Below are 27,470 nucleotides of genomic sequence, written 5' to 3'. Positions count from 1 at the left end.
TTAATAGATATTGCAAATATTGTCGACAGTAAGTTTACACGGTCACAACAGTAAAAAAAAGTTATACTAGTAATTCAGGATCTTATTTTGAAAATATGCAAAATCAAATATTATTTTATTAAATGTCTTCAGAATGACACAAATCATTTGAAATTGGCAACACCAAATACCGAACAACTCCAAATTTTCCAGTAAGTGGGCCATAGCTTTGTAAATGTTTTAATGTTAGATTTTATTGACACTAACACAATATCCAATTTTGGCGAACAAACTCATTCGTTAAATGCTGCTCAATATTAATTATTCGCAACAGGATGGCCCATAAACCAAAAATAACATTCCATGTGTTAATCATAAAGCAATAAAATTCAAATCTCCTGATGCGCCGTTGCCGATCGTCGACGAGGTAAGATGACTACCCCGCTGAGTGGGCTCTAATCCGCCATCAGTTTTGACACAAAGTGCCAGCAGTCTGTAACCACAAAAGGAGTGAAGCCGAACATCTTTTCATTCTGCCAACACGCCTCATCAGTTTCGACCACTCAAGCGCGCGATCTCCGATTACAAGTTTATAACTGTACCTGCCTTACCGGCTGCGGTCAAATCAGCCAAGCAGCGACTATCGCATAAAATCCGTTAGGATCGGAGTAATATTTGAGTTGTTGGAAATAGTTTGCGCATATTTTCATTGCTTTATTTTTTTTTTGGTCCGCCAACTTTTTAACGACTCTCTTCTATCGCCGGTCGATTTGTAGCAAAACGGCCGGCATTGCAATAGACAAATTGGTTGTGATCCCGTTTCCCGTTGATCAAGCTGATGAACCTGATGCCGATCGGCGATGACAGATTCCGGTTTTTGTTTTTATTGCGTTCGTCACCCGGTTTTTTTGCTAGGTAGTTGTTCTTGTTGTTGCTGTTGAGGTTGCGGCACACATTAGCAAAACTGTGACAAACCGAACCGGATTGACTTGTCGGTGAGAGATAATCAATAATAAAACATGGCAAATACGGTTGCAGTAGGATCGAACTTATTTTATTGTGACGTATCGAGGCTAATTGGTAGCGTCGGTCAATGCTGTTGAGTTTAGCAAGCTGAACGACACAAATTAACTTTCGATGAATGAAGTTCATGTTTGAAATTTTTGTAGTGGTTAGTTTACTTTCCCAGTAACGAGGATTGATTGCAATGAATAATACAAAATGACGAAACTTCTATGTAAACAAAACACTGACAAATATCAAACGTAGTTCAACTGGCTCAGTTTATAAGGTTATGTTAGGTTAGTATAAAACTTAAGTGCGTGTTCTTCAGCTTTTTTAATTTATGTAGGAATTTCATCGTAGAACTGGAGCTAAAATGATTATAATCCCAGCAGAGCTTTTCTTTATACAATTTCGAACAGTTTTATTTTTAAATTTAAAACTGTTATATGCCGCCGTTCCATTTCTCGCTTAATTTAAAACACGTTTAGAACTGTATTTTTAATGCATAGAGGATATTTAGCGCAGGTATGCAAACTCCACAGACTACGGAGAATAATTTTGAGTCCGGTAACCAGACTTCACATGAACATCGACAAGTTTGTAGCTGTGTACAAAATTTCGCGCACGCGTTCAACCTCAAACATGCTTCGTGTCTATATACAGGTTCGCCTCGCACATCGAACCCAAGCGAACGATGTGCGAACTCTACTTCAAACATTCGTGTACGTACATCGGGTGCGTACACGAGAACGATTCGCACAAGGCAAAAAGAGTCAACGCTAGTGATGATGAGAGTGAGAAAGAGAAAACTAGTGCCTAGAAACTACGTGTACGCACACCGTACGTACACGGGGTTCGGTTGTGCATGCGAATATGTGCACGTGTTTAGGTACGAAATAGCGTGTTTGAGTTCGTACACGAAGTGTGCGATGTGCATATGGGAAGACTGCCAGTAACGCTGAAGTCATGATATGATTTTTAAACTAAATAGAAACTATTGCTAGGGAGAGCAAGTTCTAGTTTTATAGTTTTTTAGTTTCAAATTTTAGAACTGTCCAAACTACGAATCTAGAACTAAACCACTCCTGGACATGCCCTTAGAGCAGTAGTTTTAACAGGTGTTCTATTTAGTTAAAAATTTATGTCACGTCATGTCTTCAGCGTTACTGGATTCAAAATTATTCTTTTTAGGTTCTTGGAATCTAAATATCTGTGTTGACACTCTCTAAGTATTTAAAATGCAGTTCTAAACATCTTTTAAATTAGGCAACAATTAGAACTGCAGTGTGTAACAGTTTTAAAGTTTTAAATTTAGAAATAGAGAATCGACAAAGTTAACGTTGAATGTCCGTTTCGTGGTGGTAGTTGAGATACAGGGTAAGAGAGAGCGAATGACCATAGCTATTATCTACTACATACTGGTCATGTAGAGCTAGGTGCACGGAAGGATTCCCTGTCAGAATCACATCTGCAGACGAGACGGGAACTGTCACCTATTAAAACACTGCTTAAGACTAATTGCAGCTAGCCGTTATTCTGATTGTGATATTGAGCGTTGTACGGTTCAGACGTGCGGGCTTATGGACGTTATGATCGCGTGGGAATGAGCGCTTATAAGTTCACGCTTGAGACCGCGATAATCAGATTATAGGTGCTATAGCATTCTCTAAATCATCGTGCGTTTTTGTGTTTGCGAAAAGATGGGCGTTTATGATCGCGACTGCATTCGTCTTCATGTATCAACGCGAAGGGCTCGAGTGTTTTTATGTTGAGGTGTCCGATCACGTCGTCGATATTATAAATGTGTGGTATACTGGCGTGTGTTCTTGAATGATCGCGAGGCGGAAGTTGAATCTGGTACTTTCAATGTACGGTTCAGATGCTAGAAGAGAGTGAGTTTACCCTATCAGTTCTTGGTCATGTCGGCGTGGAACGTGTTATCTAGTGGATATGGGCGTTTTTTATGATCGGTACAGCTGAAGGAATGGACCTAGGTTGGAGTAGAGCCTTCCGGACGTGGTCTATTAATGATCGCGCGAGCCTCGGAACCTAGATTGAGACCTTTTCGTTAGTATATATGTGTTCAAGCGTTTAGTTAATTACCGAAGTGTTTTCATGTTTGCGAGATTCGCAAAGGGTACAAACAATTATATGTTAACGTGCTGGTCGCGTGTGCTTGCGTGTGTGTATAAATTCGATTTTATAACCGAGTGGCCATTTGAATATTCGTGTGTGATCTTGAAAGATCCTGCCAATCTGATTCTTAAATTTCAGTGAACGGTTAGTGAGAGTGAGTTTACTGCTCAGATTTTTGAACTGAAGACAAACACCATGTTCACTAGATCCTATACGTTTCTTTGTTTGCGAGATGGCAGGCGTACGTGTGCACAGATAATTGTGTTGACATGATCTCCTGCGTGGTTTGATATGTCTTATCGTGAAGGACACGGAAGTAATATCGTGGGTGATTTGATGCCGCGTATGCTAGCATGTTTATCACTTCGCGTGTTCGAAATCATTGATATTATCGAGAAGCCATTTGGGCATTTCAATGTTCGCATGTGTCGTCATTCTGATGTTTAATTTTGAATATACACCTTAAATGAAAGAAGAAATTGAGCTCCCTCATCTCACATGAGTTTCCAACTATGTTTTATTTTCTAGTGTATATAAGTTTCGTATTTAACCCTTTGCGACGCTGTGGGACGTATACGTCCCACCTACTTCACCTAAGTTTTTATTGGATTTCTAGTTAGCGTTGACATATAAATACGAATTCTTTCTTTTAATCGACTCTTAGGGATGTAAGGAGTACAACTAGCTTAAAACATTATGTGAATTTGTTAATTACTTATTAGTTATAACAATTTAAATTCGAAAATCTAGTTTTTTACATTAAATTCGGCTGTGCCTGAACTAAAAGTCCTACAAATCAAAAAAAAAAATTGCAAGTTGAGATAACCATTGAACTAAATAATAGATTTTTTTCAGAATTTTTCGTAGGCCAGTTTTTTTCAAAAAAAAATCAAAATGTACAAAAATCGAGTTCATTATTATGTTGGTCTATAAAAGATTCTGAAAGACAGGGTTAACTTCACAACCAGCATAAAAATAGATTGTGTGGTTTTTGAGGTCGCTGATTCCGATTCTGATAACAGAATTGGAAAATTAAAAATGGCGGCTGCACAATGGCAGCCATTTTTTACGAAATTGCGAATTTTGTTGCAATGAGCATAAAACAGTCGTAATATTAGATCCGCCATTTTGAATTTTAAATGTTCGACTCAGAATCAGAATCAGCGACCCCGAAAACCCCCTTGAAAAATGTTTTAGGCCAATAAGAAAAAACATGAAATTTAGCCAAGCACAGTCGCCATATTGGATCCGCCATTTTAAATTTAAATTAGCGACACCAGAATCAGAATCAACGACGCCGAAAACGTATATAAAGCTAAAAATAACAGTATTTATAATGAAAAAAATTCGCGTCTCAAAGGGTTAAGAGTGACAGCTCCCGAACGAGTACGATTGTTTCCGCGCGAGAGCGGGCGATTGTATTTTGGCACATGGGATCATGTTTATAAATTAATTAAAAGCGTCCCACATCAAATTGCATCACGAAAAAAAACGCTGTAGAAAATATCCCTTAGGGTATTTTCCCTTGAAAATTTGAACAGAAGTAGTTTAGAGTGTATTGTTTACACTGCAGTTTTATCGCTGTCAGTTTTTCGGAAATTGGAAATCACCCGAGAAGCGACGTCGCGAATTCATCTTGCGCATGCACCTGGTATATCCTAAACTATCTCCTCGGGACATCGGGAAACAACACGGATTCGGGAGGGAAACCGGTGAGTCTTGTGATTAAACGTTACAACAAACTCTAAACATCGAACGGAAGGAAAAATGCGATCACAATGGGTGTTCCATTAGTGATCAGGATCACAAGCGTGTTGAGAAAGCGTTTAAGCGGAATCCCAATGCATCGATCAGAGATATAGTCAAATAGAAGAATCTGTCCAAGTCTTTCGTGCAGGGAGCCAAGGACCAGGAGAGACCGCATACGTACAAAGAGCAGACAGCTCCAAATCGCGACGAACGGCAAAATACGGTGGGAAAGTCGCGGGCCCGTAAACTGTACACCCAGATGCTGACGAAGCATCATTGTCACATCATGGATGATGAGCCTTACGACAATGGGGACTTCCGAAAGGTTCCGGAGCTACTATTCTTCATAGCCCAACACAAGTTTGATGTTTCGGAGGAAGGAAGGAAGCAGAAGCTTTCGAAGTTTGCCAATAAATACATGATTTGGCAAGCGATCTGCTCATATGGTAGACGGAGTGCGCCGTTCGTGAATACCAGGATTGTAAACGGGGAGATCTACCTCAAAAAGTGTCTTCAGCAGCGTCTGTCACGAAGCAATACGAGGGCCCTACGATCTTCTGGCTGGATCTAGCCTCGTGCCACTATTTAAATATTGTGGTACGAAGCCCAAGGCGTCCCTTTCGTGTCCAAGAATATGAACCCAGCATCCCAAGGTGGTCAAATCTGAGTAAGACACGAGGAAAAAATGGGTTCCCGTACAAAAAAAGCTGCAGCCAGGTGTTGTATAGTACCTAATGAATGGAGTTGAGCGTATGGTGCGGGCGTACGGTTATGGTACTGAAGTTGAATGAAATAAATATAGCAAAAGCTTACTAATGGATCATATTTTATTGCCAGGATCGGTCCTCTCCCAGCCAACATTTTGATTCACTTTAATAAGTTGCAATTTGATTAACTGCACTCTTCAACGATATGAATTGATTGTATAAAATGCGCAGATCTCTTCTATGTGAACAAAAGTGGAGGCCATATACGTACAACAAATCGGTATAGTAGAACTATGTGATTTACGACGAATTTTGATCTCATAAGAAGCATTGTACAATCATCTAGCTTATCATTTTGAGTTTATATGTGATCAACTTTACAATCACACATGAAGGTTTATGCAACTTAAGGTCCCCAATGTGGTAACAAGAAGTATTTTTTTAAAAATAATATTATGAAAATAAAAAAATCAGGATGGAATTTCCATAAATCCTTCATAAGACACAGTTATGCCCACACTAGTAGATATGTTTTTCATGGGTAAGGTTGGAGTTACTGGAACATCAATTATTAAAATTACCTGATACGATTTACTTCCAGTTTCGAACCTGAGATCTTCGTATTCCCAGCATAGCCGCTATGTACTCATCTATTTATACACTGTCAAGCAACGATTATATTTGATCATTTTTATCGCTTTGGGATTACGATTTGAAATACCATAATGCAATTTAAATATGGCACTCCAATGATACCTTCTATACCTGTCAAATCACAACCTACATTCTGTACTCAAGCCATTTTTTATTGCTCAAATATTGGACTAGTCTGGCAGAGAATTTGCGAAGTGCTATAAGGAGGTGACTATTTTTTGAACGATTTTGCAGTTTAATCCAATTGCAAATTAATTTATATACAATGCTTCAAAATTGTCTTTATTATTCCGCATATACAATTTTGTTTTAAGTTGTAGTGGACTAATAAATAACTTCAAGTCAACATTGTATTTCGATCACAGATTTGCATTTTATGTGAACTTTTTACAACAAAACATAATTTTTGCTTGCACTATTTGTAATTTTGATTTAGTCTGTCATTATTTGTAATTTATTGTAAACTTTTATATACGATTGCTGGTTTGCTGGGCTGCAGCGTTTTTAAGTGCTAGGACGTTGACATAAACGCCGGAACATTCATATGATTGCAAGATGCTGGGCGGAGGAATACGTGAGTGATTACTTTTGCGACAGGTGTTGTATTATTGCGAAAGATTCGAGCGTTTGTATGTCATTGCACAGTATTTTAAAACGTTGTTTTCGTGCTCAAAATATCGACTAAACCGTTACCTTTAGGAGTATAGTTTTTTCAGAGAAGTTCTTGCCTTTATAATTGCACATCTACAGAAATATATTGTTCAGTGATTAAGTCACCTTTAAGTGATATAAGAAATTTATTTCCTGCACTAACATAGACACTTTGTGTCTTCGGCAAAGTTGTAGAAAATATTGCTATAAAAGAAAATGCTGACGACATCATATATTTAACTGTAATAGTTTTCGAGTTATGGAACATGTGATATGGAAGGCGCCATAAAATTAGTTTTTTATGATAACTGTTTTAGTGCTACGTTCTTGGATTGGAATCTTCCGCAAAGTTGTTTGCGGTTTCGAATGGCATATTTTTGCGGTTCAAAGTAACTTCCTTTCCGTTATATTTAAAAAAAATATATTCCAAATTTTGCGATATTTTTAGGGTAACATCCACCTTAAATGACACGTTAAGGAGCAAACAACATCATAAGATGCTGAAAGTTCAAGCTTTTTACTTTCATATAGTGGCTCACTTGTTTGTCGACTCCATTCTCCCCGAGTGTTATATGCAAAACGAAATGCCATCGCAGGGATATAAAATGAAACTGCGACAAGCAGCTCCATCTTTTCATAGTAAATAACATAGAACACATTCATCGATAACATGCAATGTATATGATTTTCTTTTAAAGAATCGAAGTATAGATTTAAATCTGTGTAATAATGTTAATATTTTCTTTTTAAATTCACTTTATTTTGATTTGATTTGAATATTAACAGTCACTTCCATCCACCACCTGAAGCACGCGCGATGTTGCTACCAGATTTAAAGACCACCAGAATCTAAGAACTCCACACTGCAAATCTTTAAGCATAAAAAATGAAGACTGGAGCCCACCATTGCGAAGACAATTAAAACTGTTCGAAATTATATAACAAAAAGTGCTGCCGGAGATGGCATTGTTTCAGTTTCAGTTCTACTTTAAATCTTGTATATAAAACAAAATGCTGCTGTGCTGTCTCTTATTCGAACACTTACCAGTTATTTTGTATCTGAAATGAAAAAAAAAGTTTTATTAGATTATAATACTGTTACTTTTTTCTTTTTTTTTAATTCTATTATAGAGCGCCTCTTCGGGTTAGAAAAATCTCTTATGAAATATTTCTAACGCTATGTGCGGGGTTGGGACCCGAACCGTTTTTCTTAATTTAATATCGTTTCAATATTTCCATCTGTATTTTGTGGTATAATATAATTCAATACCTCCGCTACTAGGGCAACTTCCGGTCGAAGCTTTCTCTTAATTCGCTAAAAGTTACGCAACTCAAACGGAACTAACAGGTCAATCCACTCCATCATCTTCCATATGACACGAACGAGTGCACAAAATAACTAATGGTTTTGTTGCCATACATCGTACCACTCGACTCAGTAATTTATCTCTCCACTAGCAGACTAGTATGTAAATGATGTGGCGTCACCGTTGAACTTGCAGCCAGCCAGCAGCATACCAAAGCCCAACGCTAGGGAACAATGTGATAATACGCACGGGCAGTATCGCTGAGCAAAAATTACCCTTCCTCACTTTTCATCTCACTTGTCAAATTATGTTGCTATGGTTGAAAAGGAAAACTCAGCCGCATCAATTCTGCGGCGCCTGCTTGTCGGTCAAATATAGCTGCTAGCAGACTAAAAAGTGTTCCCATCAACTATCCGCCACAAAACTCACCACTACGCGCCGCATTCAACAATTCATTGTGCGTTTTATGAGAATTGTTAATACATAATTGCATTTTGATGTTGTAAAAGTGCACTCTCGGAAATGCATGCTCCCGACTAGTCAGCACAGGCAGTGGCGGAGCAGCCATCACCGTTCCCTTTGCCCCTTTGATATCATTACGTTGGGATGCTTGGGATAATTAAACGGAACCAGCGTGCATTTGAACGTTGTTAGGGGGAGAAAAAGTTGAATGGAAAATCTCACTTTCTATTCATTGGTGTTTTTATTTTTTCATTTCCCTCTCCCTCGCTCTAACTCACTGTTAAACTTCCGAGCGCCGGGGATGTCTCTAAATCAATTCCGATGGCAACGAGCCATCAGCCACAAACTATTCAGAAGATGAAAGTTTAATCGTCTAATCGCAACCTTTCTTCGATTCAGCTCACATTCACGATCTACTCATCATGAATGGATGCCCTCGAAGCACTGCATTCGTTTATTTTTTCTCGCTCTAACTCGGTGGCTTTCGTATGTGGACCTGTGATTTTTTGTCCATTTGCAGCAGATCGACTAGCTTGCATTAGATGTAGAGAGGAAGAGAGAGAGAGAAGAAGGTAGCAAAAAAATGTGACAGCTTTGGTAGTCGTGCGTTGGATAGAGTTCACCGAACTGGGTATGCTAATTGGTGGGATGGTTTGTTATGGAATGATTTACTGATTTCTTCCGTTATGATTGCAGTTCGGTATTTTGTATTTTGTGAACCGGAAGCCCTTCCAGATTCTAAAGCACACAGCTTTTTTAGTTTGAATAAATAGATCATCATTCTTCTCAATAACTAGGTAAAAAGGCAAAAATGCAAACTGGTACTACAATCCTGCGGCTGAATTTTGATCTTTCATTTTAAACCTCTAGCTTACAGGACATTTCAGGTCAAAAAAACTCTCAGGTTAGAACTTCATCATTTTAACCAGACTAGGAAAGTGGGTCCAGGTTAAGGCAGTACATGCGATAACTGATTCAATGGGAAATTTATTGCCGACAAATTTCCATATTTCAAAACAAATTGCATTTCAAATACCGAAGGAGATTCATTATACTTTATTGATAACAAATCACCGTGCGATTCCATCCAATCAACGAAGATCTTTTGGAAGCGAAATTGGTAATGTAGCTGCTATGTGTCGAAATAAATTGAACCGTTTTACTGCATGGGCATTCGACAAGCTTCCAGGTAATTGAAGCACAGAAGGAGTTTGCGAATGCGGGAAAACTTATAAAATGTTGGGTCCGAAAAATTAAACAATTAACCATGCGTTCCCGTTAAGATTGAAGTGGGAACAGGGTAAATACTTCGACAGAAACCATACGACACGCTAGTTTTTTTAGGACCGAGTAGTGCAATATTGTCAAATACCATTTAGTCGAATTTCGGTGAGACAAATAGCGTGATCCACACCTTATAACTGAAGATATTCCTGATCAATGAGTTTTTGCAGTGCGCGTGTCATGGAGGTTACTCTATACGGGCAAATGTCTGACAGTATATTTATGATTTTTCATTACGATTTTAAAACGACACAAAATTACGTAAATCGTACTGGAAATTCCGATCTCGTGGCCATTATTCTCGATCCGCATTGTGAAACTGCGGTTGGTTGCTGTACCTCGTATTTTAGGTTCAAGATTTAGAATCGATTATATATCTGAAACTGGATGCTGTTATTTAGAGACAAAAATGTTTTCGTGTTCATTTAGGGATGGTCATTTTATCGGTTTAGGTATAAAACGTCGAAAAAACAAAAGGTCGAAGGGACAAATGATCGAAAAGGAAAAAAGGTCGAAATGACAAAAGGTCGAAAGGTACCAACATTCACAAATGATTGAAGGGACAAAAGGTCGGAAAGAACAGAAGGTCGAAATACAAAAGGTAGAACGGACAAACCGTCGAACACAACAAAAGGTCGAAAAAATAAAAACAATAACCCACATATATGAACAAATGTACTTATTTTAGAGAAAAGGATTAGTAAACAAAAGCAAAGGAGTTGGGGGCGGGCATAGCGTACTTTGTAAGCAGCTGACCTGGCTTCGATTCCCAGCTCCGCACATAAAGTTAGAGATTATTCATTAAGAGATTTTTCTAACTCGTAAAAAGAGGCAAATTACCCTAATAATAAAACCTCTATAATCCAAAATAAAAAAAGAGTGACTGTGACCCTTAACTATATGTTAAAATGAAAGTGCCAGTGAAAAATGATAAATTAAAACTAAGAGTTTAGCAAAATCGTATCATAAAATAAAATGTTGATTCAAACAGATATTTTTTTCTTCTTTATAGTATGTTCTTTAAATGATGATTAACCTTTATCGAAATTGTTGATTTCACAAATATACAAATAAAAAAATGAACTCAACAAAATACATGTTCAAAGACGTGCTATGCGTGAAAAGGAACTGAAGTAGTAAGGTTGTCGAAGTAACTATGTTCAAGCTAATGGATATCTGGATAAGGGGGTAGAGTCAAGTTAGTTAATTCCACTTATAGTAATTAGAAGATGCTTTCTCTCATCTAGGAGTTCAACTTTAATGGCAATCCCCAAAAGGTTTTGATTTATCTCTTACCACGCTTATTATATTCCAGGAATCATACATCCATCTGAAAGCTGTTAGCTTTATCATTTCTGATACGACCAAGAGCTAAAAATTATAATATGCACAATGTAATTTCACAAACGATACCTTCTTTGGTGATAGCACTGTCCTAATATGAAAGGTGAAAACAGTTTAACAGATATCCCAAATGAATGTGAAGAAATTCACTGCGAAATGTTAATTACAAGTTAGCACTATTCCTATCTGACGCGTTTCCATAATTGGGTCAAGTGCCAAATAGCAATCGACACTGTTTAGAAAAGCAAAAGAAGTACAAAGCTAGTGTCAGATCTTCATGAGACCTCAAGAAGAAGTCACTTTTGGAGGTATTCGTCAATATAGATTCGTCGGTAGATGGCTCGAAATTTAATAAAAAAAAAATTGGCTTATTTTGATACATCTACAGTTCGCTTGCCACACAAAAAAAAACATTATGTGCAATTCGACAGCTTTATCTTAGGCCAATTTAATAAACTTCCTATATGAAAGTTTGTTTTTTGCATACGGTTTTTAAACCAAAGTTTTACATAAGCGTGGAAGAGCCGGTGTATTAGTATATTCTGAGGGATTCCATGAGAAACCGGCCGACCGCAAAATATGATCATCGTCGATTCGAACGAAACTTTGCAGGTGTGATCGCTGTATGAATCTCCATGATATTCTCTGGCAATTGGAATATTTTGATACAAGAGTAATTTTTCAAAAGGGCGTAAATGTTTCTAGGTGTATGAATTTCAATTTTTTTTGTTCGATTACTGTATTTTATACAGCAAAACTATCTGAGAACAAGTTACAGGGAATGAATACTTCTGTCCGAAAAAATATACACTGAAAAAATTGTAACTTTAAAATGTTTCACAATATCGCCTTGATGTAAAAGAGAAAGTTGCAGGAAAGTTTACAAGCCTTTTGAAAAACCTATTATTGTTGATGGAGAAACGCGACTAACTTATGAAAACGTCGTAATAAAACAAAATAATTGTGTTGTTAAAACAAAAGTTAAAATATCTCGAGAACTACTACATTTTAGAAATTTTTTGTTAAGAGCATTTCGATTTAAAATGGCGAAGAAAATTGTATTTTTTACTGCAAATAGTAAGAATTGAAAAAAAAGGTCAAAAGTTGTTGTTAGGAAAACTTTTTTTATTGAAAGCTTCTCCAGGATCCAAATACACTAAAAAGTTGCTTTTACGTCTATAAAACGATAAACATTAAATTTTTGACATTTTTTGATGGGGTAACGCGAATAACTTTTAAAAAGAGCATAATTACACATATTAATTGTTTTTGAAGGAGAAAAAATTTCAAATATCTTGAAAACTATCGCATTTTGGAAGATTTTTGTTAAATGCATTTTGATTTTAAATGGTGCTTAGAATTATATTCTGTAATAGAATTACAATTTTGTATGTCTATTAGTTTGAAATTTGAAAACATGTACGAAGTTATTGTTAGGAAAACTTTTTTACCGATTTTTTCTCCATCATGCAATCACATTCAAAATGTTTCTTTTCTCTTTAGGTTTTTGGTAACAAAATATAAAAAATTTAAAAAATGGGTTTTTTCGCAATTTAAATTTTTATCATAAATTTTTGTTTTTTTGAAAAATGACAACATTTTTTCAGTGTATATTTTTTCAGACAGAAGTATTCATTCCCTGTAACTCGTTCTCAGATAGTTTTGCTGTATAGAATACAGTAATCGAACAAAAAAAATTTGAAATTCATACACGTAGAAACGTTTACGCCCTTTTGAAAAGTTGCTCTTGAGTCAAAATAATCTTATTACCTGTGGAAAATATTTAGTCTTGCATGACGGTGAAACGTGTAAAGTTTCATTGGAATCTAAGATGGTCGGTCACGATTTTAAAGATTTTCGGACGGATCTTCGTGGAATTCCTCGTTACTTAGTGTAGAATTAGACTTCATCCTTTACGGCTATTGTACAACCGGCAGAAGAAACCTAAAAAATTGGTGCACTATTAGGAATAGCGAATTAGAAAAAGTAACTATATGTCGGTGATTCACTCAATACAGAAGGGATAAAGGCTATGATACAAAACTTTAAGGTCCGTTCAGGTTAAGTCTTAGGTTCATCTGTGCTTTATTTCGGTGATTAAAATTAGTTTGAATTTTCACTTAATAGGTGACGCTGCGATGATAATATTCTAATTTCTTCTTAACTTATAGAACGTTTAATATTACGACAAACTCGGTATCTACAAACAGCAAAGTTATAGCGTTTTTATTTGGGGCGTTTTTGTACTATTTTAGGGATAATGCGGAAGCTGTGGATACACCCACCGAACTTCTAAAAATCGGGAATGACCGACTGTACTGCGTGATCCGGATGATCTGAGTGGACGAAAGAATGCCTTCGGTTTGGTTGAGTGGCCTTCTGACGATAGTAGCAGAATGAGAGGGTCCGAACAGATCTAATCAAGAAAACACTCCCGTAAACCGAATAGCTGGTCGAAACTCAACCGCAACAAGACTAGCTATCTGACTAGTATCGATGATCGCGGGTCAATAGGGGAGACCGGGGCTAGTTGGCGGAGTTTTCAGTTTTCAATTTTTACCGTAGGTAGATCTCGCAAAATAGAATACGCGGCATGAAAGAGCAGACTGTTGGCAACATCTCTGATTTTTTTTAAAGTGTTAAATACATTGTCTCCATTTTTAGAGACAAAAATATGTGACGCGGAAAACCCGCCAACTTACCCCGGCTCCGGGGTAAGTTGGCGGTATGTGTGGATACTCCAAAAACTAAGCAATTAAATGGAGATTCAATTACTTCAAGGGTCCACAAGAACGTGCTGAATGTCTTTTCAAGAAAACTATATTAACCGACATTTGCTATTATATTTCAGTTTCAATACCCCGGTATTTTGAGCTTGACGCGTACTCCCTATTCAAAAGCAAATTTTCGAAATTCTTTATGCGATTGGCCGGAATAAATGACCGGAAAAAGATTTACTTACTTTCGAGGGAATTCCAGAAATAAAATTATTTGATGACTTTTTTTGGACTGTAAATAATACCGCCAACTTGCCCCGCGTGCAGCACCGCCAACTTACCCCAACCGCATATTTTTATTAAAAACTATTTAAAAAAAAACTTTTGTTTGTTGATAGATGTAATATCTATACGGATACTGAAAGCACTTTTCACGCGCTATCGAAAAATATAATCATTCGGGAAATAGATTGAAAATCACCCTAAATAACGCGAAGTATTTAAAATTTAGAAAATTTACTTGGTATGCTCGAAAACACAATATCACCCACAACTTCCATCAAACAAATCGTTTTGCAACAAAAATACATTGGATAATGGGTTTCACATAACTAGAGCTACATAAGAAGAGGCAGCGCTATATGTCTAATAGAAGCAGAGAAAAAGGGATTCCGCCAATTTACACCAACCGCCAACTAGCCCCGGGCTCCCCTACGTACTTAGAATTCGCCGCGTCTGTTTTTATGAATTTAATTTCAGTTCCGTTATTGTGAACCAGCCCGTGTATCAAGTTAATAATCCTTTGTATTCCAATGAACATTTTGCAACCTAATTTGGTTCTGGTCAATAACGGAGTAGCAACTACGGGCGATCTCTTATGCTTATGCTTATGCAATTTCAAAACGACAGGTAATTACGTAAATCGTGCTGGAAATTTAGCTTTCATGGTTATTGTTCTCGGTCCACATTATAAAAGTGTTACATATCGCGCATTTGTTTGCTATACCTCGAATTTAAGGTTCATGATTTGGAATTGATTATAATCTGGATGCTGTTATTTAAGGGTAATAATGCAGATTTTTTTTCTTTTGGGACATGTGTCATTTTTTGAGTTTCCCCGTCTACAGTAAGGGACCGTGATTTTATCGGTTTATGCACAAAAGATGGAAAAACAAATGGTCGAAAGGCAAAAGGTCAAACGGACAAAGGGTCGAAAAGGGTAGAATGTTGAAAAACAAAAGGTAAAACGGACAAAAAGTCGAATACAACAAATGTCGAAAAAGAAAAATGAATCACCAACATATATGAACAAATGCACTTATTTTGGAGAATTAGAGTAGTAAACAAAAGCAAGGAAATGATTGACCCTTAACTGTATGTTTAAATAAAAATGCCTGAGAAAATTATAAATTAAAAATTAAAACTAATAGTTCACAAAAATCATATTATAGAGCAAAACGCTGATAATTTTCCTTCTTTATAGTATTAGATGTTCTTTAAATGATGATTGACCTGATGATTATCTCTTTATCAATTTGCGGTGCAGTTTTGAAGACTTTTCCCATCTTTTAAATGTGAGTTTTTCTACGAGTTCACAAAGTCTTAATAAAAGGATCGTCTAATGCAATGAAGATAGTAATAGAAAATTGCATTAGAAGGCATGTAAGCGGTTGTTAAAATAGGATTGAAATATGATGACGTTCATTAGACACAATAACCAAGAATATCATGAAGATAAACAAATATTAAGCGGATTTTCACAAAGAAATCATATTTATTTTTTGTTTATATCGATCATGAATTTTAAAAAAGGGCATGTGAAAATTATTGTTGAGCCCAACAAAGTACGTCTTCAAAGACTTGTCACTCGGTGTAAAGGCGCATTTCCTAACAGTAGTAGTAGTAAAGCATTCGAGGCAATTTTATTCAAAGATTTCTGGGTAATGGGATAGATTCAATGGAACTTTATTTAATTCCACATATAGTAATAAAAATGTTCTGTCTCGTCTAGGAGTTAAACTTACATGGTAATTCCCAAAAGGTTTTGATTTAACTCGTACCAAATGTGCAATTCCTTATTTTATTTCAAAAATCATATAGCCAGATGAAAAGGGTCAGTCATTTCTGATACGACTAAGAGTTAAAAACTGTAATTTGTCAGTTTGATGCAGTTTGACCGCATAAATTAGGTCCAGGAACCGAAGCGGTGCGAAGCCGCTGAGGATTCACTGAATAAGGTGGTCACCGACCCATCATCGCAAGCGGCGGCCCCTCGCAAGCAAACCTGTAATCCACTCGTTTGCCCGGCTACTCGGCAAGGGGCTATGCATTAGTTTTGGTCTAACTGAGCGGAGCGACGTCGGACTGCACACAAATGAAACTCACGTCGCTACGTTAAGCGATACTATAAGTACCAAACTCCTGGAATTACGCAAAAATCTACAAAAAATTCGCAGTTCCAGGCATTTGGTACTTAAATCAAAAAAACTGTCTCGGCTTCCGGTTTTCCCATCAGCTAACCTGAACTTCTGTGCTTGACTTCCAAGACATTACAAGCCAAGCCATTCGTTTATGTTCATGGAAGATGTATGACTTTTTGGATTTAGCGTCTAACTAGTGCCAATTTTGGTGCTACTGTCGATTTAGCATCTAACTGGTACCAAGATGGAGCTAGTTACTGATGAAAAGAACAAACACTAAATACAGTCATTATGATAAGCTCCGAAAAAGATGATTCTAACTCTGCGAAAAAATACGAGATTTCAATAATATTTTCAAAAATACAAATTAAATCTGCTTTGAAAAATGTTCAGTCTTTAAACTGTCTTTATATGCATAATTGTCCCATGTGTCCCATATTTTCATTTCTTCATAAGTTATAGAACATTTACAATTGCGGCAAGTTGTTGAAGCTCTGTCTCCATAAATAGCGATTTTTATACAATTTCACGGATGTTTGCATTTTTGTATTATTTTGTAGAAAATCGAGAGGCTCTTTTCCACCCATACTAGACAAAGGCAATTCGAAAGCTTTAAACGGAAAAGACATTGCGAACGACGATATGTCGGCCAAAATTCTTAAAATCGAGAATGACCAGCTCTACGCAGCAATCCACTACGTGATCGGGAGGGGTCTGAAATTTCAATTTTAAAATGAACTTTGTAATACATAAAAACCTTTTTTAATAAATGTACGTTTTGTTGGTCAAATTTGATTTGGAATGACTTTGAGTTTGAAACCAATTTAAAATTTAAACTAGTTTAAAATTTCTCAACAATTAAAAACATTTCGGAGGGGGTCCGGACCCTTAGGACCCTCCCCCTGGATCCGCCACTGTCGGGATGATCTGTGTTGAAGAAAAAATACCTTCGGATTGGTTGCCCCAGCAGCACTTTTAGTTCCGGCCACCACTTCATAACCTGTTTGCAACAAAAATGTATGGGGTTTTTGTTGCCAACTGGTTGTGAAGTAGTCACCGTAATAAAATAGCTACTTTGGTGGAAGGCCTTATATACTCTATCTTCAAGAATGGCCAAACACTCGAATGTAACAAAGATCCTCAATGCCGCCTCTCTCGTGTTCTATTTAACGAACTCAGCTCATTTTCTAATTCCTTTGTCGGCGAGTAACAAATCGGATTACGAGAACGACAATCAACGACGAATCAAATGTTCAACCTGCGACAAACTCTGGATATCCTGGCGGGATCACCTTCTGTTTGTGGATTTCAAGATGGCGTACGATTCAGTGAAACGAAATGAATTATGACAGATATTGCTTAAACATGGTTTTCCGACAAAACTAAAAAAAAATAAAATCAAATCAACAAAGCATTGTTTATGTATTCTGATGCGGAAATTAATATTGCGTTTTATTCCAGATATGAACTAAATCAGGTAGGGTTAGCTACCGGACTAACGTGTTCGGGATTTGTCGGCAATTTACATGCAAAAAACTGGTATTTTAACTGCTAGTTAACACTATTTGCATTAGTTTATCATTTCAAATGAGATTAGATATTAGTAATTTCACAGAAAAACGAAAGTCTGCTACTCATTTCCGTAGAATTGAGATAGAGGGGTTTGGCTTTATTGTTTTGTATGTATTAAGTAACGAAGGAAGCAGTAAACAGACGAAGGTGAATCTAATTTCATCGTTCATTAAATAGATATAAGAATTTTAGGCCCTTTACCTATATGAAATCTCTGAAAAAGGCTTTCGACGTCAATGAAAGAGTTCACTCGACAAAAATGCTGCATTCGTCTGACATTCCAAATGGTGTTTGTTATCCAGTTTGCTACGTACCACGATGGCGGCCACGTATACCCTGTTCGTAATAAATTCGAAATCTCCAAAATCGTGACCGATTCCGATAAAACTTTACAGATTTGACAGGCATGGAAGACTAAATATTTTCCACAGTCAATAAGACTATTTTGACTCAAGCGCAATTTCTTAAACGGTAGACGTTTCCTACGTCTAAAGATTTGATGAGGTCGGTCAAAAAGTCGATATTTTTTATTCTTTTATCTTAAGGTATAGATTCTTAAGAAAGTATCTGAAACTTTTCTAGAGGTCTAAGTAGTAGAAGCAAAATTATAGCGCTGTTCATCTTGTTCCTTTAAGTGAATGGAGGGCGTGGCGCGAAACTTTAAACGGGAATAATCTCGAAATCATGTTTTACCAAGACGTTGTTGCAATTACTAGGATTGCCGAAATATCTTTCGGCCGATTTCAATTTTAGTTTTAAATTCTTCGTAACTTATTTGCCGTGTCCTTAAGGGACCGTCTGGTGTAGCAGGTAAACAAATCGACTTCTTTTTTAAATTGTTAGTTATTCGCAGGAAAATCTAACAAATTAATGAGAAAAAGAATACACAAGATATGGTTGGTATGCCGAGATATGCATTTTCTCTTGAATCGATGTGAATACTTTTCTTTTGAAAGGACAACATCAACTATTGGAGATGGGACTATTTCTATGGATGTTGAAACAACGAGAACTGAATCATAGTCTCTTCGAATACACTGATTTTAATAGTCAAGATATTTGTCCAAAACCTTAACGTGCCAGATTCCTTCAAGTTTAGCTTTGGATGGTTCAACAATTTTAATGGGGTTTTCGATTGATATGCACCGGTGTAGTGAAGTGCACTGGTTTTGCACTTTCTAGCAGAAGTGTCAATTGAACATACCCAGTTTTCTGCACTTCTGCTAGAAAGTGCAAAAATGGTTCAGTTTCAGTGCACTCCACTACACCGGTGTCAATCAATCTAAAATCCCATAAGTAACGGTACGGGATACGTAAAGTGAAGCTGTGCGGGGAAAAATTATCTACTGATGCCATACCGTTTTACCTAATGCGTTTAACAAATATGGCAGACGCTGCTCTAACCAACGGCTTCAAATGGGTAGTACAAGCATGGCAAAATAGGCTCCTTACCCTACTATGATTTATCATTTTGACTAACTTTAACTTTTTATTACTTTTGTTCATAGAAATACATGGGTTAATGCTTGAATGTATTTTTTTGTTTTGTTTTGAATATATCACGCTTCAAATATATCACGCTAAAATACAGACCGACCGTGATATAATCGAAACATCACTGTATTTGCAATACACAAAAGTACTTCAATTCGATAATACCGAAATAACAACTAACGGCTGCAAACCTATTAAGCGCCTTTGTAACAGCACTCGTTTATAATCGCTCAAACATAAAAATCGATTTAATACCTATTGCAAACACCATACTTTTACCTTGCCAATCGTTACCACTCACTTTACCGTATTTCTTTTCTGCTCCGTTGTATGTGTATTTACGTAACATTCTTATTTTAATTTGCCAGTATAATTAGCAGTTTCTGTTTACTGTACACTGATGCGTTTGTTGACTCACAATTGACCGGTGTGTAGTTCCGCGTTGACGACGACCGTAATGTCCCAAACCAATTCAGTGTGACCGGGGCGGCGATGGCGAGTGAATCTTGTTCCCGTCATCGCAGTATCTCTATGGGAGACCGTTTTGGTATGTGGCTGGAATTACGAACCCAAATCAGATGGCGAGGCAGATTGTTGACAGAATAATGCAACCCATCGTCGCATCGGTCGTGCGATGCATTGTTATACTGTATAGGTACCAATGCGAGTTCTTTTTTTATTTCGCGTGGCGCAAACCAGTTCCGCGATGTGATGAAGTCACCTTCATTCTTGCAAGTGTCACCCGCGTGCCATCGAGGGCAAAGCTAAAAGCGCGGTAGGTCGATATGATCATCAATATAATACGTACCCTTACCGAGTCAATCTGATGAAATCGGTTTAGATTTATGTGAAGGCAAGTTTATTTTTCGAGAATTGGTCACAAATGACAGTTATTTTTGGATTGCACAGCCGGAGATCACGATCCGATTGTTGCCTGTTTCTCATTGTTGATGCAAGAGCGATTTTCGATAAGTTGGCCGATTGAATTGTGAATGTTCTGAACTCGTAGAATCGTTTTTTTATTGGCCCTGATTTGTTTCGAAGTTTTATTGATTATCACTATTTTTAATTCAGTTCATTCTTGAGTTTTTTTGCAGCTGCGTTCAGTTTAACACGAATGAACGTGAGAGAGATTCGTGAGTTTGAACTACATTGTCTTTAACTCTGAATTAGTTAGGTACTAGTTGAGTTCTACTAGTAAACCACTAACTGTACCCTGCGGTGACGTAAATCAAACCAGCTTGCAAAAGAGCGGTACATGCATATAATATGTCACACTCGCTACGAAAACCCCAAACAGCAACCTCATTCGCCACATCTCTGCGATCGCATTTTGAGTAGCGGTACTTTTCTGGTGTTTCGTTTTACTGCACTTGTCAGTTCTGATTCTTCGGCAGCGACAGGGGAGAAATGAGATACGCCACTTTGTCGAAAGAAGTTTCTGTTCAAATAATGCCGGTAGGTAGGTTGTCGCCGTGCTTTGCTGAGCTGAGCTGAGTGCGCGATGAAATGGGCTAAGCGAAGCAAACAAACAATATTTACACAAACACACACACACAACCAGACACAGCGAAAAGAATGTATGCCTTCAAACGGTATTTATCTTTGGTTCGGACCAAAGAACCGATTTTCATTTGGCTAATAAGAAACAAAAGTGAAAAATAAATAAATCTTACCGACGTCGAAGTGCAGCCTTTAGATTTAGAAAGAAGAAAAAACAAGTTGCTGTAGGTGGCACGAACTGCACTCAGAAGCAAATGCATCAGACGTGATGCTGAGAGATACATGAGTAGCTTGAAATGGGATACTGGGGCCCGGAACGATTGCCTACCTAATGGGACTAGATTGAATGTAAACAAACGTTACGGAATATGTATTGTATAACGGCGTGTTGTTATTTTGTGGCATTTCAGAATACCATAGGTATGCAGTGCATAGGTTTTTGAATGGATTTCTGAGTGAAAAACTATACAAGTGTTATTTTCCGCCTTTTGTGCTGTTAATCAACTTTACCAGGACTTTGAGATTTTCCCAAATTCACGAAGAACTAGCCATGGAACCCCAGTGTGTGAATAACTTACATGCAGTAGGTTCAATAAAAACACGGATTAAATTCAATAAAATTATTGGTCGGGAGACAATGAACAATCTAGACAACATCGTTTTTCCACCAATGACCAATACCAACACCAATACTACTATAATGTGATATTATGTCACACTCTTTATCTCATCCGATCGCCAACGCATCTATGGCAAATCAACCCGTAACAGAGTTTTCAATACCAATACCTGAACTAGAAATGCTTGTCAAGTTTGTGGCAGCTGTTCAGACCATAATGACAATCGCAAAAGCAGCACCCAGCATCCCAAAATCAACTGTTAGCAACATTGCACAGTGGTCCAGATCGCTAATTTAGGAGGAATTTTTACTTTCTGACAAACCTGTATAATTTAGCCGTATCATGTCTTAGGATGAATTTGTGTACTTTAGAAGATGCTTCTTTTTATTGGAATAGTTATTAGGGTGGTTCTTATTTATCTAAAATACGAAAATAAACTTTTTACTGATGAAAGATAGAGCTCCACAGTCTTCCACAAAGTTGTAAAGTAACTTATTTTGAATAAATTTGTTGAACATATTAAAGCTCTATCTCTTTTAGTTTTTGTTATACAAGAAATTTAAAAAAAAGATTAGGGTGTTCCTGAAAAAAACGTTTTTTTAGTATAACTTTCGTATCTTTTACTTTTTGTTAACACAACCTTTGAACAGCTTATTGAAAACTTCAAGCCGAGTATTTTTCTCCAAGACACCGAAGGTCTAACTTTTTTCTTTAAAAAGTTATGGACACTTTTCGTTAAAAAAATAGCCTATTTCAAGGCTCAATATCGCTGATGCGGGCACCTAAAATTGAATTCTGTTTCCACCACATGAAAGACCATACTTATTAGTATATTTGAGCAAAAATTGGCGAATACGATATTTTTTTAAAATTTGCAATTTAGATTTAAAGTTTGTAGTTTTGCAGGTTCAACGCATTAAAGCATTTACACACATATCGTTGTATTATGAAAAAAGCCACTTTCAAATATCATTCTCTCATCGCAGCAAGCTTTGCATAAGTGAAACGACTGTCAAAAAAGGTTTCTGATTTTATTCGTTTTAAATAAAACTAGTAAATATGGATATTAGTCGAAGAGAGTTGGCGAATTTGCTTATTGCTGGTAAAAAGACAGATGAACTGCTTAAGTTCATTACAAGTAGTAATCCAAATGTAAAATTGAGACTTGTTAATGTTCGAAAGAAATTTTATATTTTGTTAAAACAACCTTTGAACAGCTTTTAGAAAACTTCAATCCACGTTTTTTCATAACTCTGAAAGTCTAACTTTATACTTTCAAAAGTTATGGAAACTTTTCGCTCATAAATAGCCCTTTTTCAAATGTCATTATCTCTGATTGGGGCAAATAAAAGTAAGTTCGGATTGAACCATAGAAAAGAACATACTTTTAAGTATATTTGAGCAAAAATTGGAAAATATTATTTTTTTTTTAAGCATGTAATTTTAAATTTACTAACCAAAGTTTTAAATTTTATCGTATAGCGACATAAAAGAAATTGCCTAAAGCCTTTGTATTTCCTTTTCTGTTTTGCTTACATATCAACAATACAGAATGTGTTCATTAAAAATAATTTGGCTATGATAACAATTTATGATTTATATAAGGAGAATTTATTCAATGCCAATTAATTCAAAAGTAGATGCATTGCATTTTCAGGTATATCCAGCGGTGCTCGTTGAATTTGACGTTTACATTTAAGAGAAATTATAGGATCTGATGAAACAAGAAGTCTCTTGAAAACGTCATCAAGATTGACGAGTCGATCGAATTTGCGTGCGTGGAATTCTCGGAATCTGCGAATACTTTTATTCCTGGTTTCTTGAACTTCTTCACTGCACATACCTACTGGCAGCATGTTATGTTGAATAATGCTTCCTCCATGGACCAGGAGTTTATGCACGGTTGGTGAGAGAGCGTACCAACCATACAGGCGTACATAAAGCAATCGTGTATCTTCGGCGTAACTCCGGTAAGCATCCGCGTTAATTCCCAATTTGCTGTTGATGATTGTTAATAGCACACACATACGTTCTAGCAACATTTCGTCCAACCCGGTTTCTTCTGCAACGACATCTCGGTTTCTGAAAATTTTTCGAGCTGTGTTACCATCGTTAGAATTTCCGCCACCTGGCAAAGGTTCGCTAATACGAAGACCTAAACGGTCACGTAACGCTTGTCGAATTTTAATTTGTCGTTCCTTAAGCTCGCTGGTATTTTTGCCTACGCGCCAACGCGGTTTTGCTAGAGCTAAACGGTAAGCAATATTCAATAGTAACTCCATTGCTCGTATTAATGCATGTAAAGGTGAAAAAACATATAAACTATCCGGTGGATCGCTGGCTTCCAGTAAAGGATCATTCAATCGCTTTCCGGAGCGTTTGCATATATAACACGCTTGAGACGGTGTGCCTGTTACGTCATTCACTACCTTCGTATCAACCATGGAAAATATGAAGCTTGAACTAATCGGAATCTTGCGCATATTAACATTTACTATAGTCGGGACTAATTCATCGATTTGCTTGTTCATCGCGGCAACTTCATCCTTTGTTAGTTCAGGATTTTCCTTCTTGAAAATTAATTTTACTGGTCGGCACAGGGATACTGAAGATGGAAAATCATTATTCCAAAGAATGCAATCTCTTGACTCATCTTTCCGGCGACTAACTACACGTAAAGGTACTATAGATAGAGCAAATATATGCGAATCGTTATACTCGAATAGTTCTCCATTTTCATCTTCGTCAACGCACATTTGCTTGTATCTATGTTCAAGTGGAAAAGAGACTGTCAGTCAAAGTTTAGAAAAAAAATAATGTTGCCTACCGGGAATGGTTGCTGCTTCCATCGCAGCCCCACTTAAAGATAACAAACGTATTATCCTCAGGATGCAGTGGTAGAACTCCAATATTCAGAAACGAGATGAGTCGTTCCACGGTATGGTTAACAAGAGCTTGAAGGGGAACATACGCACAAGAAGGCTGAACAGAAATTCCTGAAAAAAATTGTTGATTCAGGGACGAATCTTTGAGAATAGTACATACCGATCGGATAGCATAGTTTCTTTTCTTCAACTATTTTATTATACGCGGGATAAATGTCCAAACCCTTCTGCATAACTGAGCTGCGTATGTTTTGGTACTGCGCCTTAGAAAAATCATTTTCACAAATAAATCTAAGTGCCTCCTCCGCAGTAAACGCTTCTGCAATCGGGACAGCCATAGATCCTAAATTCTCTACGGTAGATCTGACGGGACTTTTCGACAATCGTTCGATTTGTCTGCCAACTAAACGGAAACCAGTAGAATTAGCGTTGACGGCTGACGCTAAACCAAGTTCTTCCGTGGAATACTTATCGCGCAACTTTCCTAATCTTTTTATTTTGGCTCTGCGACATATTTCGGAAAATGGTTTCCTCTTTTGGCCTTTACCTTTACCTTCGACTTCGAATCTTAGCTTTCCTTCAAGCCACACAAAATTTTCCAGCTCAAACCGAATTTGCGTGCGCTTACTCCGAATCCACAACCTTCTAAATTCCAACATGAAGATTTTTATTTTCTTCCGAGCACTAACAAGTCTCAATTTTACATTTGGATTACTACTTGTAATGAACTTAAGCAGTTCATCTGTCTTTTTACCAGCAATAAGCAAATTCGCCAACTCTCTTCGACTAATATCCATATTTACTAGTTTTATTTAAAACGAATAAAATCAGAAACCTTTTTTGACAGTCGTTTCACTTATGCAAAGCTTGCTGCGATGAGAGAATGATATTTGAAAGTGGCTTTTTTCATAATACAACGATATGTGTGTAAATGCTTTAATGCGTTGAACCTGCAAAACTACAAACTTTAAATCTAAATTGCAAATTTTAAAAAAATATCGTATTCGCCAATTTTTGCTCAAGTATACTAATAAGTATGGTCTTTCATGTGGATGTGGTGGAAACAGAATTCAATTTTAGGTGCCCGCATCAGCGATATTGAGCCTTGAAATAGGCTATTTTTTTAACGAAAAGTGTCCATAACTTTTTAAAGAAAAAAGTTAGACCTTCGGTGTCTTGGAGAAAAATACTCGGCTTGAAGTTTTCAATAAGCTGTTCAAAGGTTGTGTTAACAAAAAGTAAAAGATACGAAAGTTATACTAAAAAAACGTTTTTTTCAGGAACACCCTAATCTTTTTTTTAAAATTTCTTGTATAACAAAAACTAAAAGAGATAGAGCTTTAATATGTTCAACAAATTTATTCAAAATAAGTTACTTTACAACTTTGTGGAAGACTGTGGAGCTCTATCTTTCATCAGTAAAAAGTTTATTTTCGTATTTTAGATAAATAAGAACCACCCTAATAACTATTCCAATAAAAAGAAGCATCTTCTAAAGTACACAAATTCATCCTAAGACATGATACGGCTAAATTATACAGGTTTGTCAGAAAGTAAAAATTCCTCCTAAATTAGCGATCTGGACCACTGTGCATTGGAGAAACAAGTCAACAACACTGACGACGGATTCACACTTGTCAATCGTAAGTGCAAGAAGCAGGAAAGAATATCTGATAGCGAGCACCAAAACAGCTTTAATGATGACGATATTGAAGTGAAAGACAGGAGAGAATTAAATGGACCCCCTGACGCAGTATGCAAATGTTTCCCCGCAGCGAAAGAAGGTGTCCGCGCGAAAAAAAGGTTGCCTGCACGAGATCCAATGGATCTTCAACATTATAATAATCGTTTTTATATTTATTTTTTCCATTTTGTAAACATTAAAAAACCACGGTTTTTTTAGGCTACCACTTGTAGTCGCATCAAATAAAAAAACTTAAAAAATATAGCATATCAGGCCAAAGAGGTTCTATGAACTTCAGAGAAATGCTACGGCGCCCAAGAATGTTGTGAGAAATTCTTCTAAATTAAGAGAGTTCACGCAAATACCAAGGAACTCTTAAAAAATTCCGGGAAGTCTTACGCCTTCTAGCGTTTTTTCGAACTTCTGAAATCCAACAAACGTCAAAGACCTCTACGAAACAGAGGCTATGATGGCTATGCCTTTCCAAATGAATTTCAGAGGCTATGCCTTTCTAAATGAATTTCATAACCCATAACAGCCAATACGGTTTCATGCCTAAACGATCAACTTCTACTAACTTAATATCCTATACATCATTCATCATCCGTTCCTTGCAAGCAAGACTACAAGTAGACGCCATATACACCGACTTTTCGGCAGCCTTCGACAGGATCAACCACCAGGTAACTGTTTCTAAACTAGACAGGCTTGGATTCGCTGGCTCTTTTCGAATTGGCTTCACTTCTATCTATCTGGATGAGAAATAGAAAAATCTGTCAACCGATTTGCGAAAACTTATGTTTTTCTGAAAGCTCGACCGACTGCGCATTTTTTTTGTCAAGACAACGTTCAAATGGTGGATGTCGTTCGTTTTCGAGCACTCAGTCGAGACAGAAGTGTTTTATTGCCGTGCAGTCTATAGCGACAAACAATAGTGCAAATCCGCGTTCAAGGTTATCTTGCGCACTCTCCGCCTCGCCGAGGTTTCAGTATTTTTTCCTTTCTTTTGCGTTTCTGTTTCCGAGTACCGTTAGCCGGTCAGTGACTAGTGAAGCAGTGTTCTTCTAGTAAGTCGTCTGAATACCGTTACATACACAAGTTAAATAATACTTTACGTTTCTCCTTCTTGGTTGTCTTACTAGTGTGCACCGGGCATAAATGAGTTCCCCTGACGGCGGTTCATCTCAAGGTGAGATGGACGTCGAAACAAATTTTGCTCTCCGGTTCAATGTATATCCTAGCTCGGCCACCGGGCCCTTCGTGACCTTCTTCCGGACCAAAGACAACAAGTTTTTGA

At 37.0% G+C, this 27,470-nt stretch overlaps 1 protein-coding gene across 6 annotated transcripts in view; it reads right to left on the bottom strand.

Annotated features, from left to right (window-relative positions):
• The window catches only part of LOC131689136 (uncharacterized), a 537,510-nt gene that overhangs the window by 438,809 nt on the left and 71,231 nt on the right, over nucleotides 1-27,470 (bottom strand). For 5 of the 6 annotated variants that reach the window (XM_058974004.1, XM_058973998.1, XM_058974000.1 and 2 more), the window contains one exon: nucleotides 7,927-7,940. The exons of the other annotated variant lie outside the window; for it this stretch is intronic. The gene's annotated coding sequence lies outside the window, so the exon portion shown is untranslated. The remainder of the gene's footprint in view (nucleotides 1-7,926; nucleotides 7,941-27,470) is intronic. 6 annotated transcript variants of the gene reach the window in all.

This window comes from Topomyia yanbarensis, chromosome 3 (assembly GCF_030247195.1).
Source record: "Topomyia yanbarensis strain Yona2022 chromosome 3, ASM3024719v1, whole genome shotgun sequence".
Lineage (NCBI taxonomy): Eukaryota > Metazoa > Arthropoda > Insecta > Diptera > Culicidae > Topomyia > Topomyia yanbarensis.
Note: the sequence above shows the minus strand (reverse complement) of the source record. Positions and strands in the feature narration are given on the sequence as shown.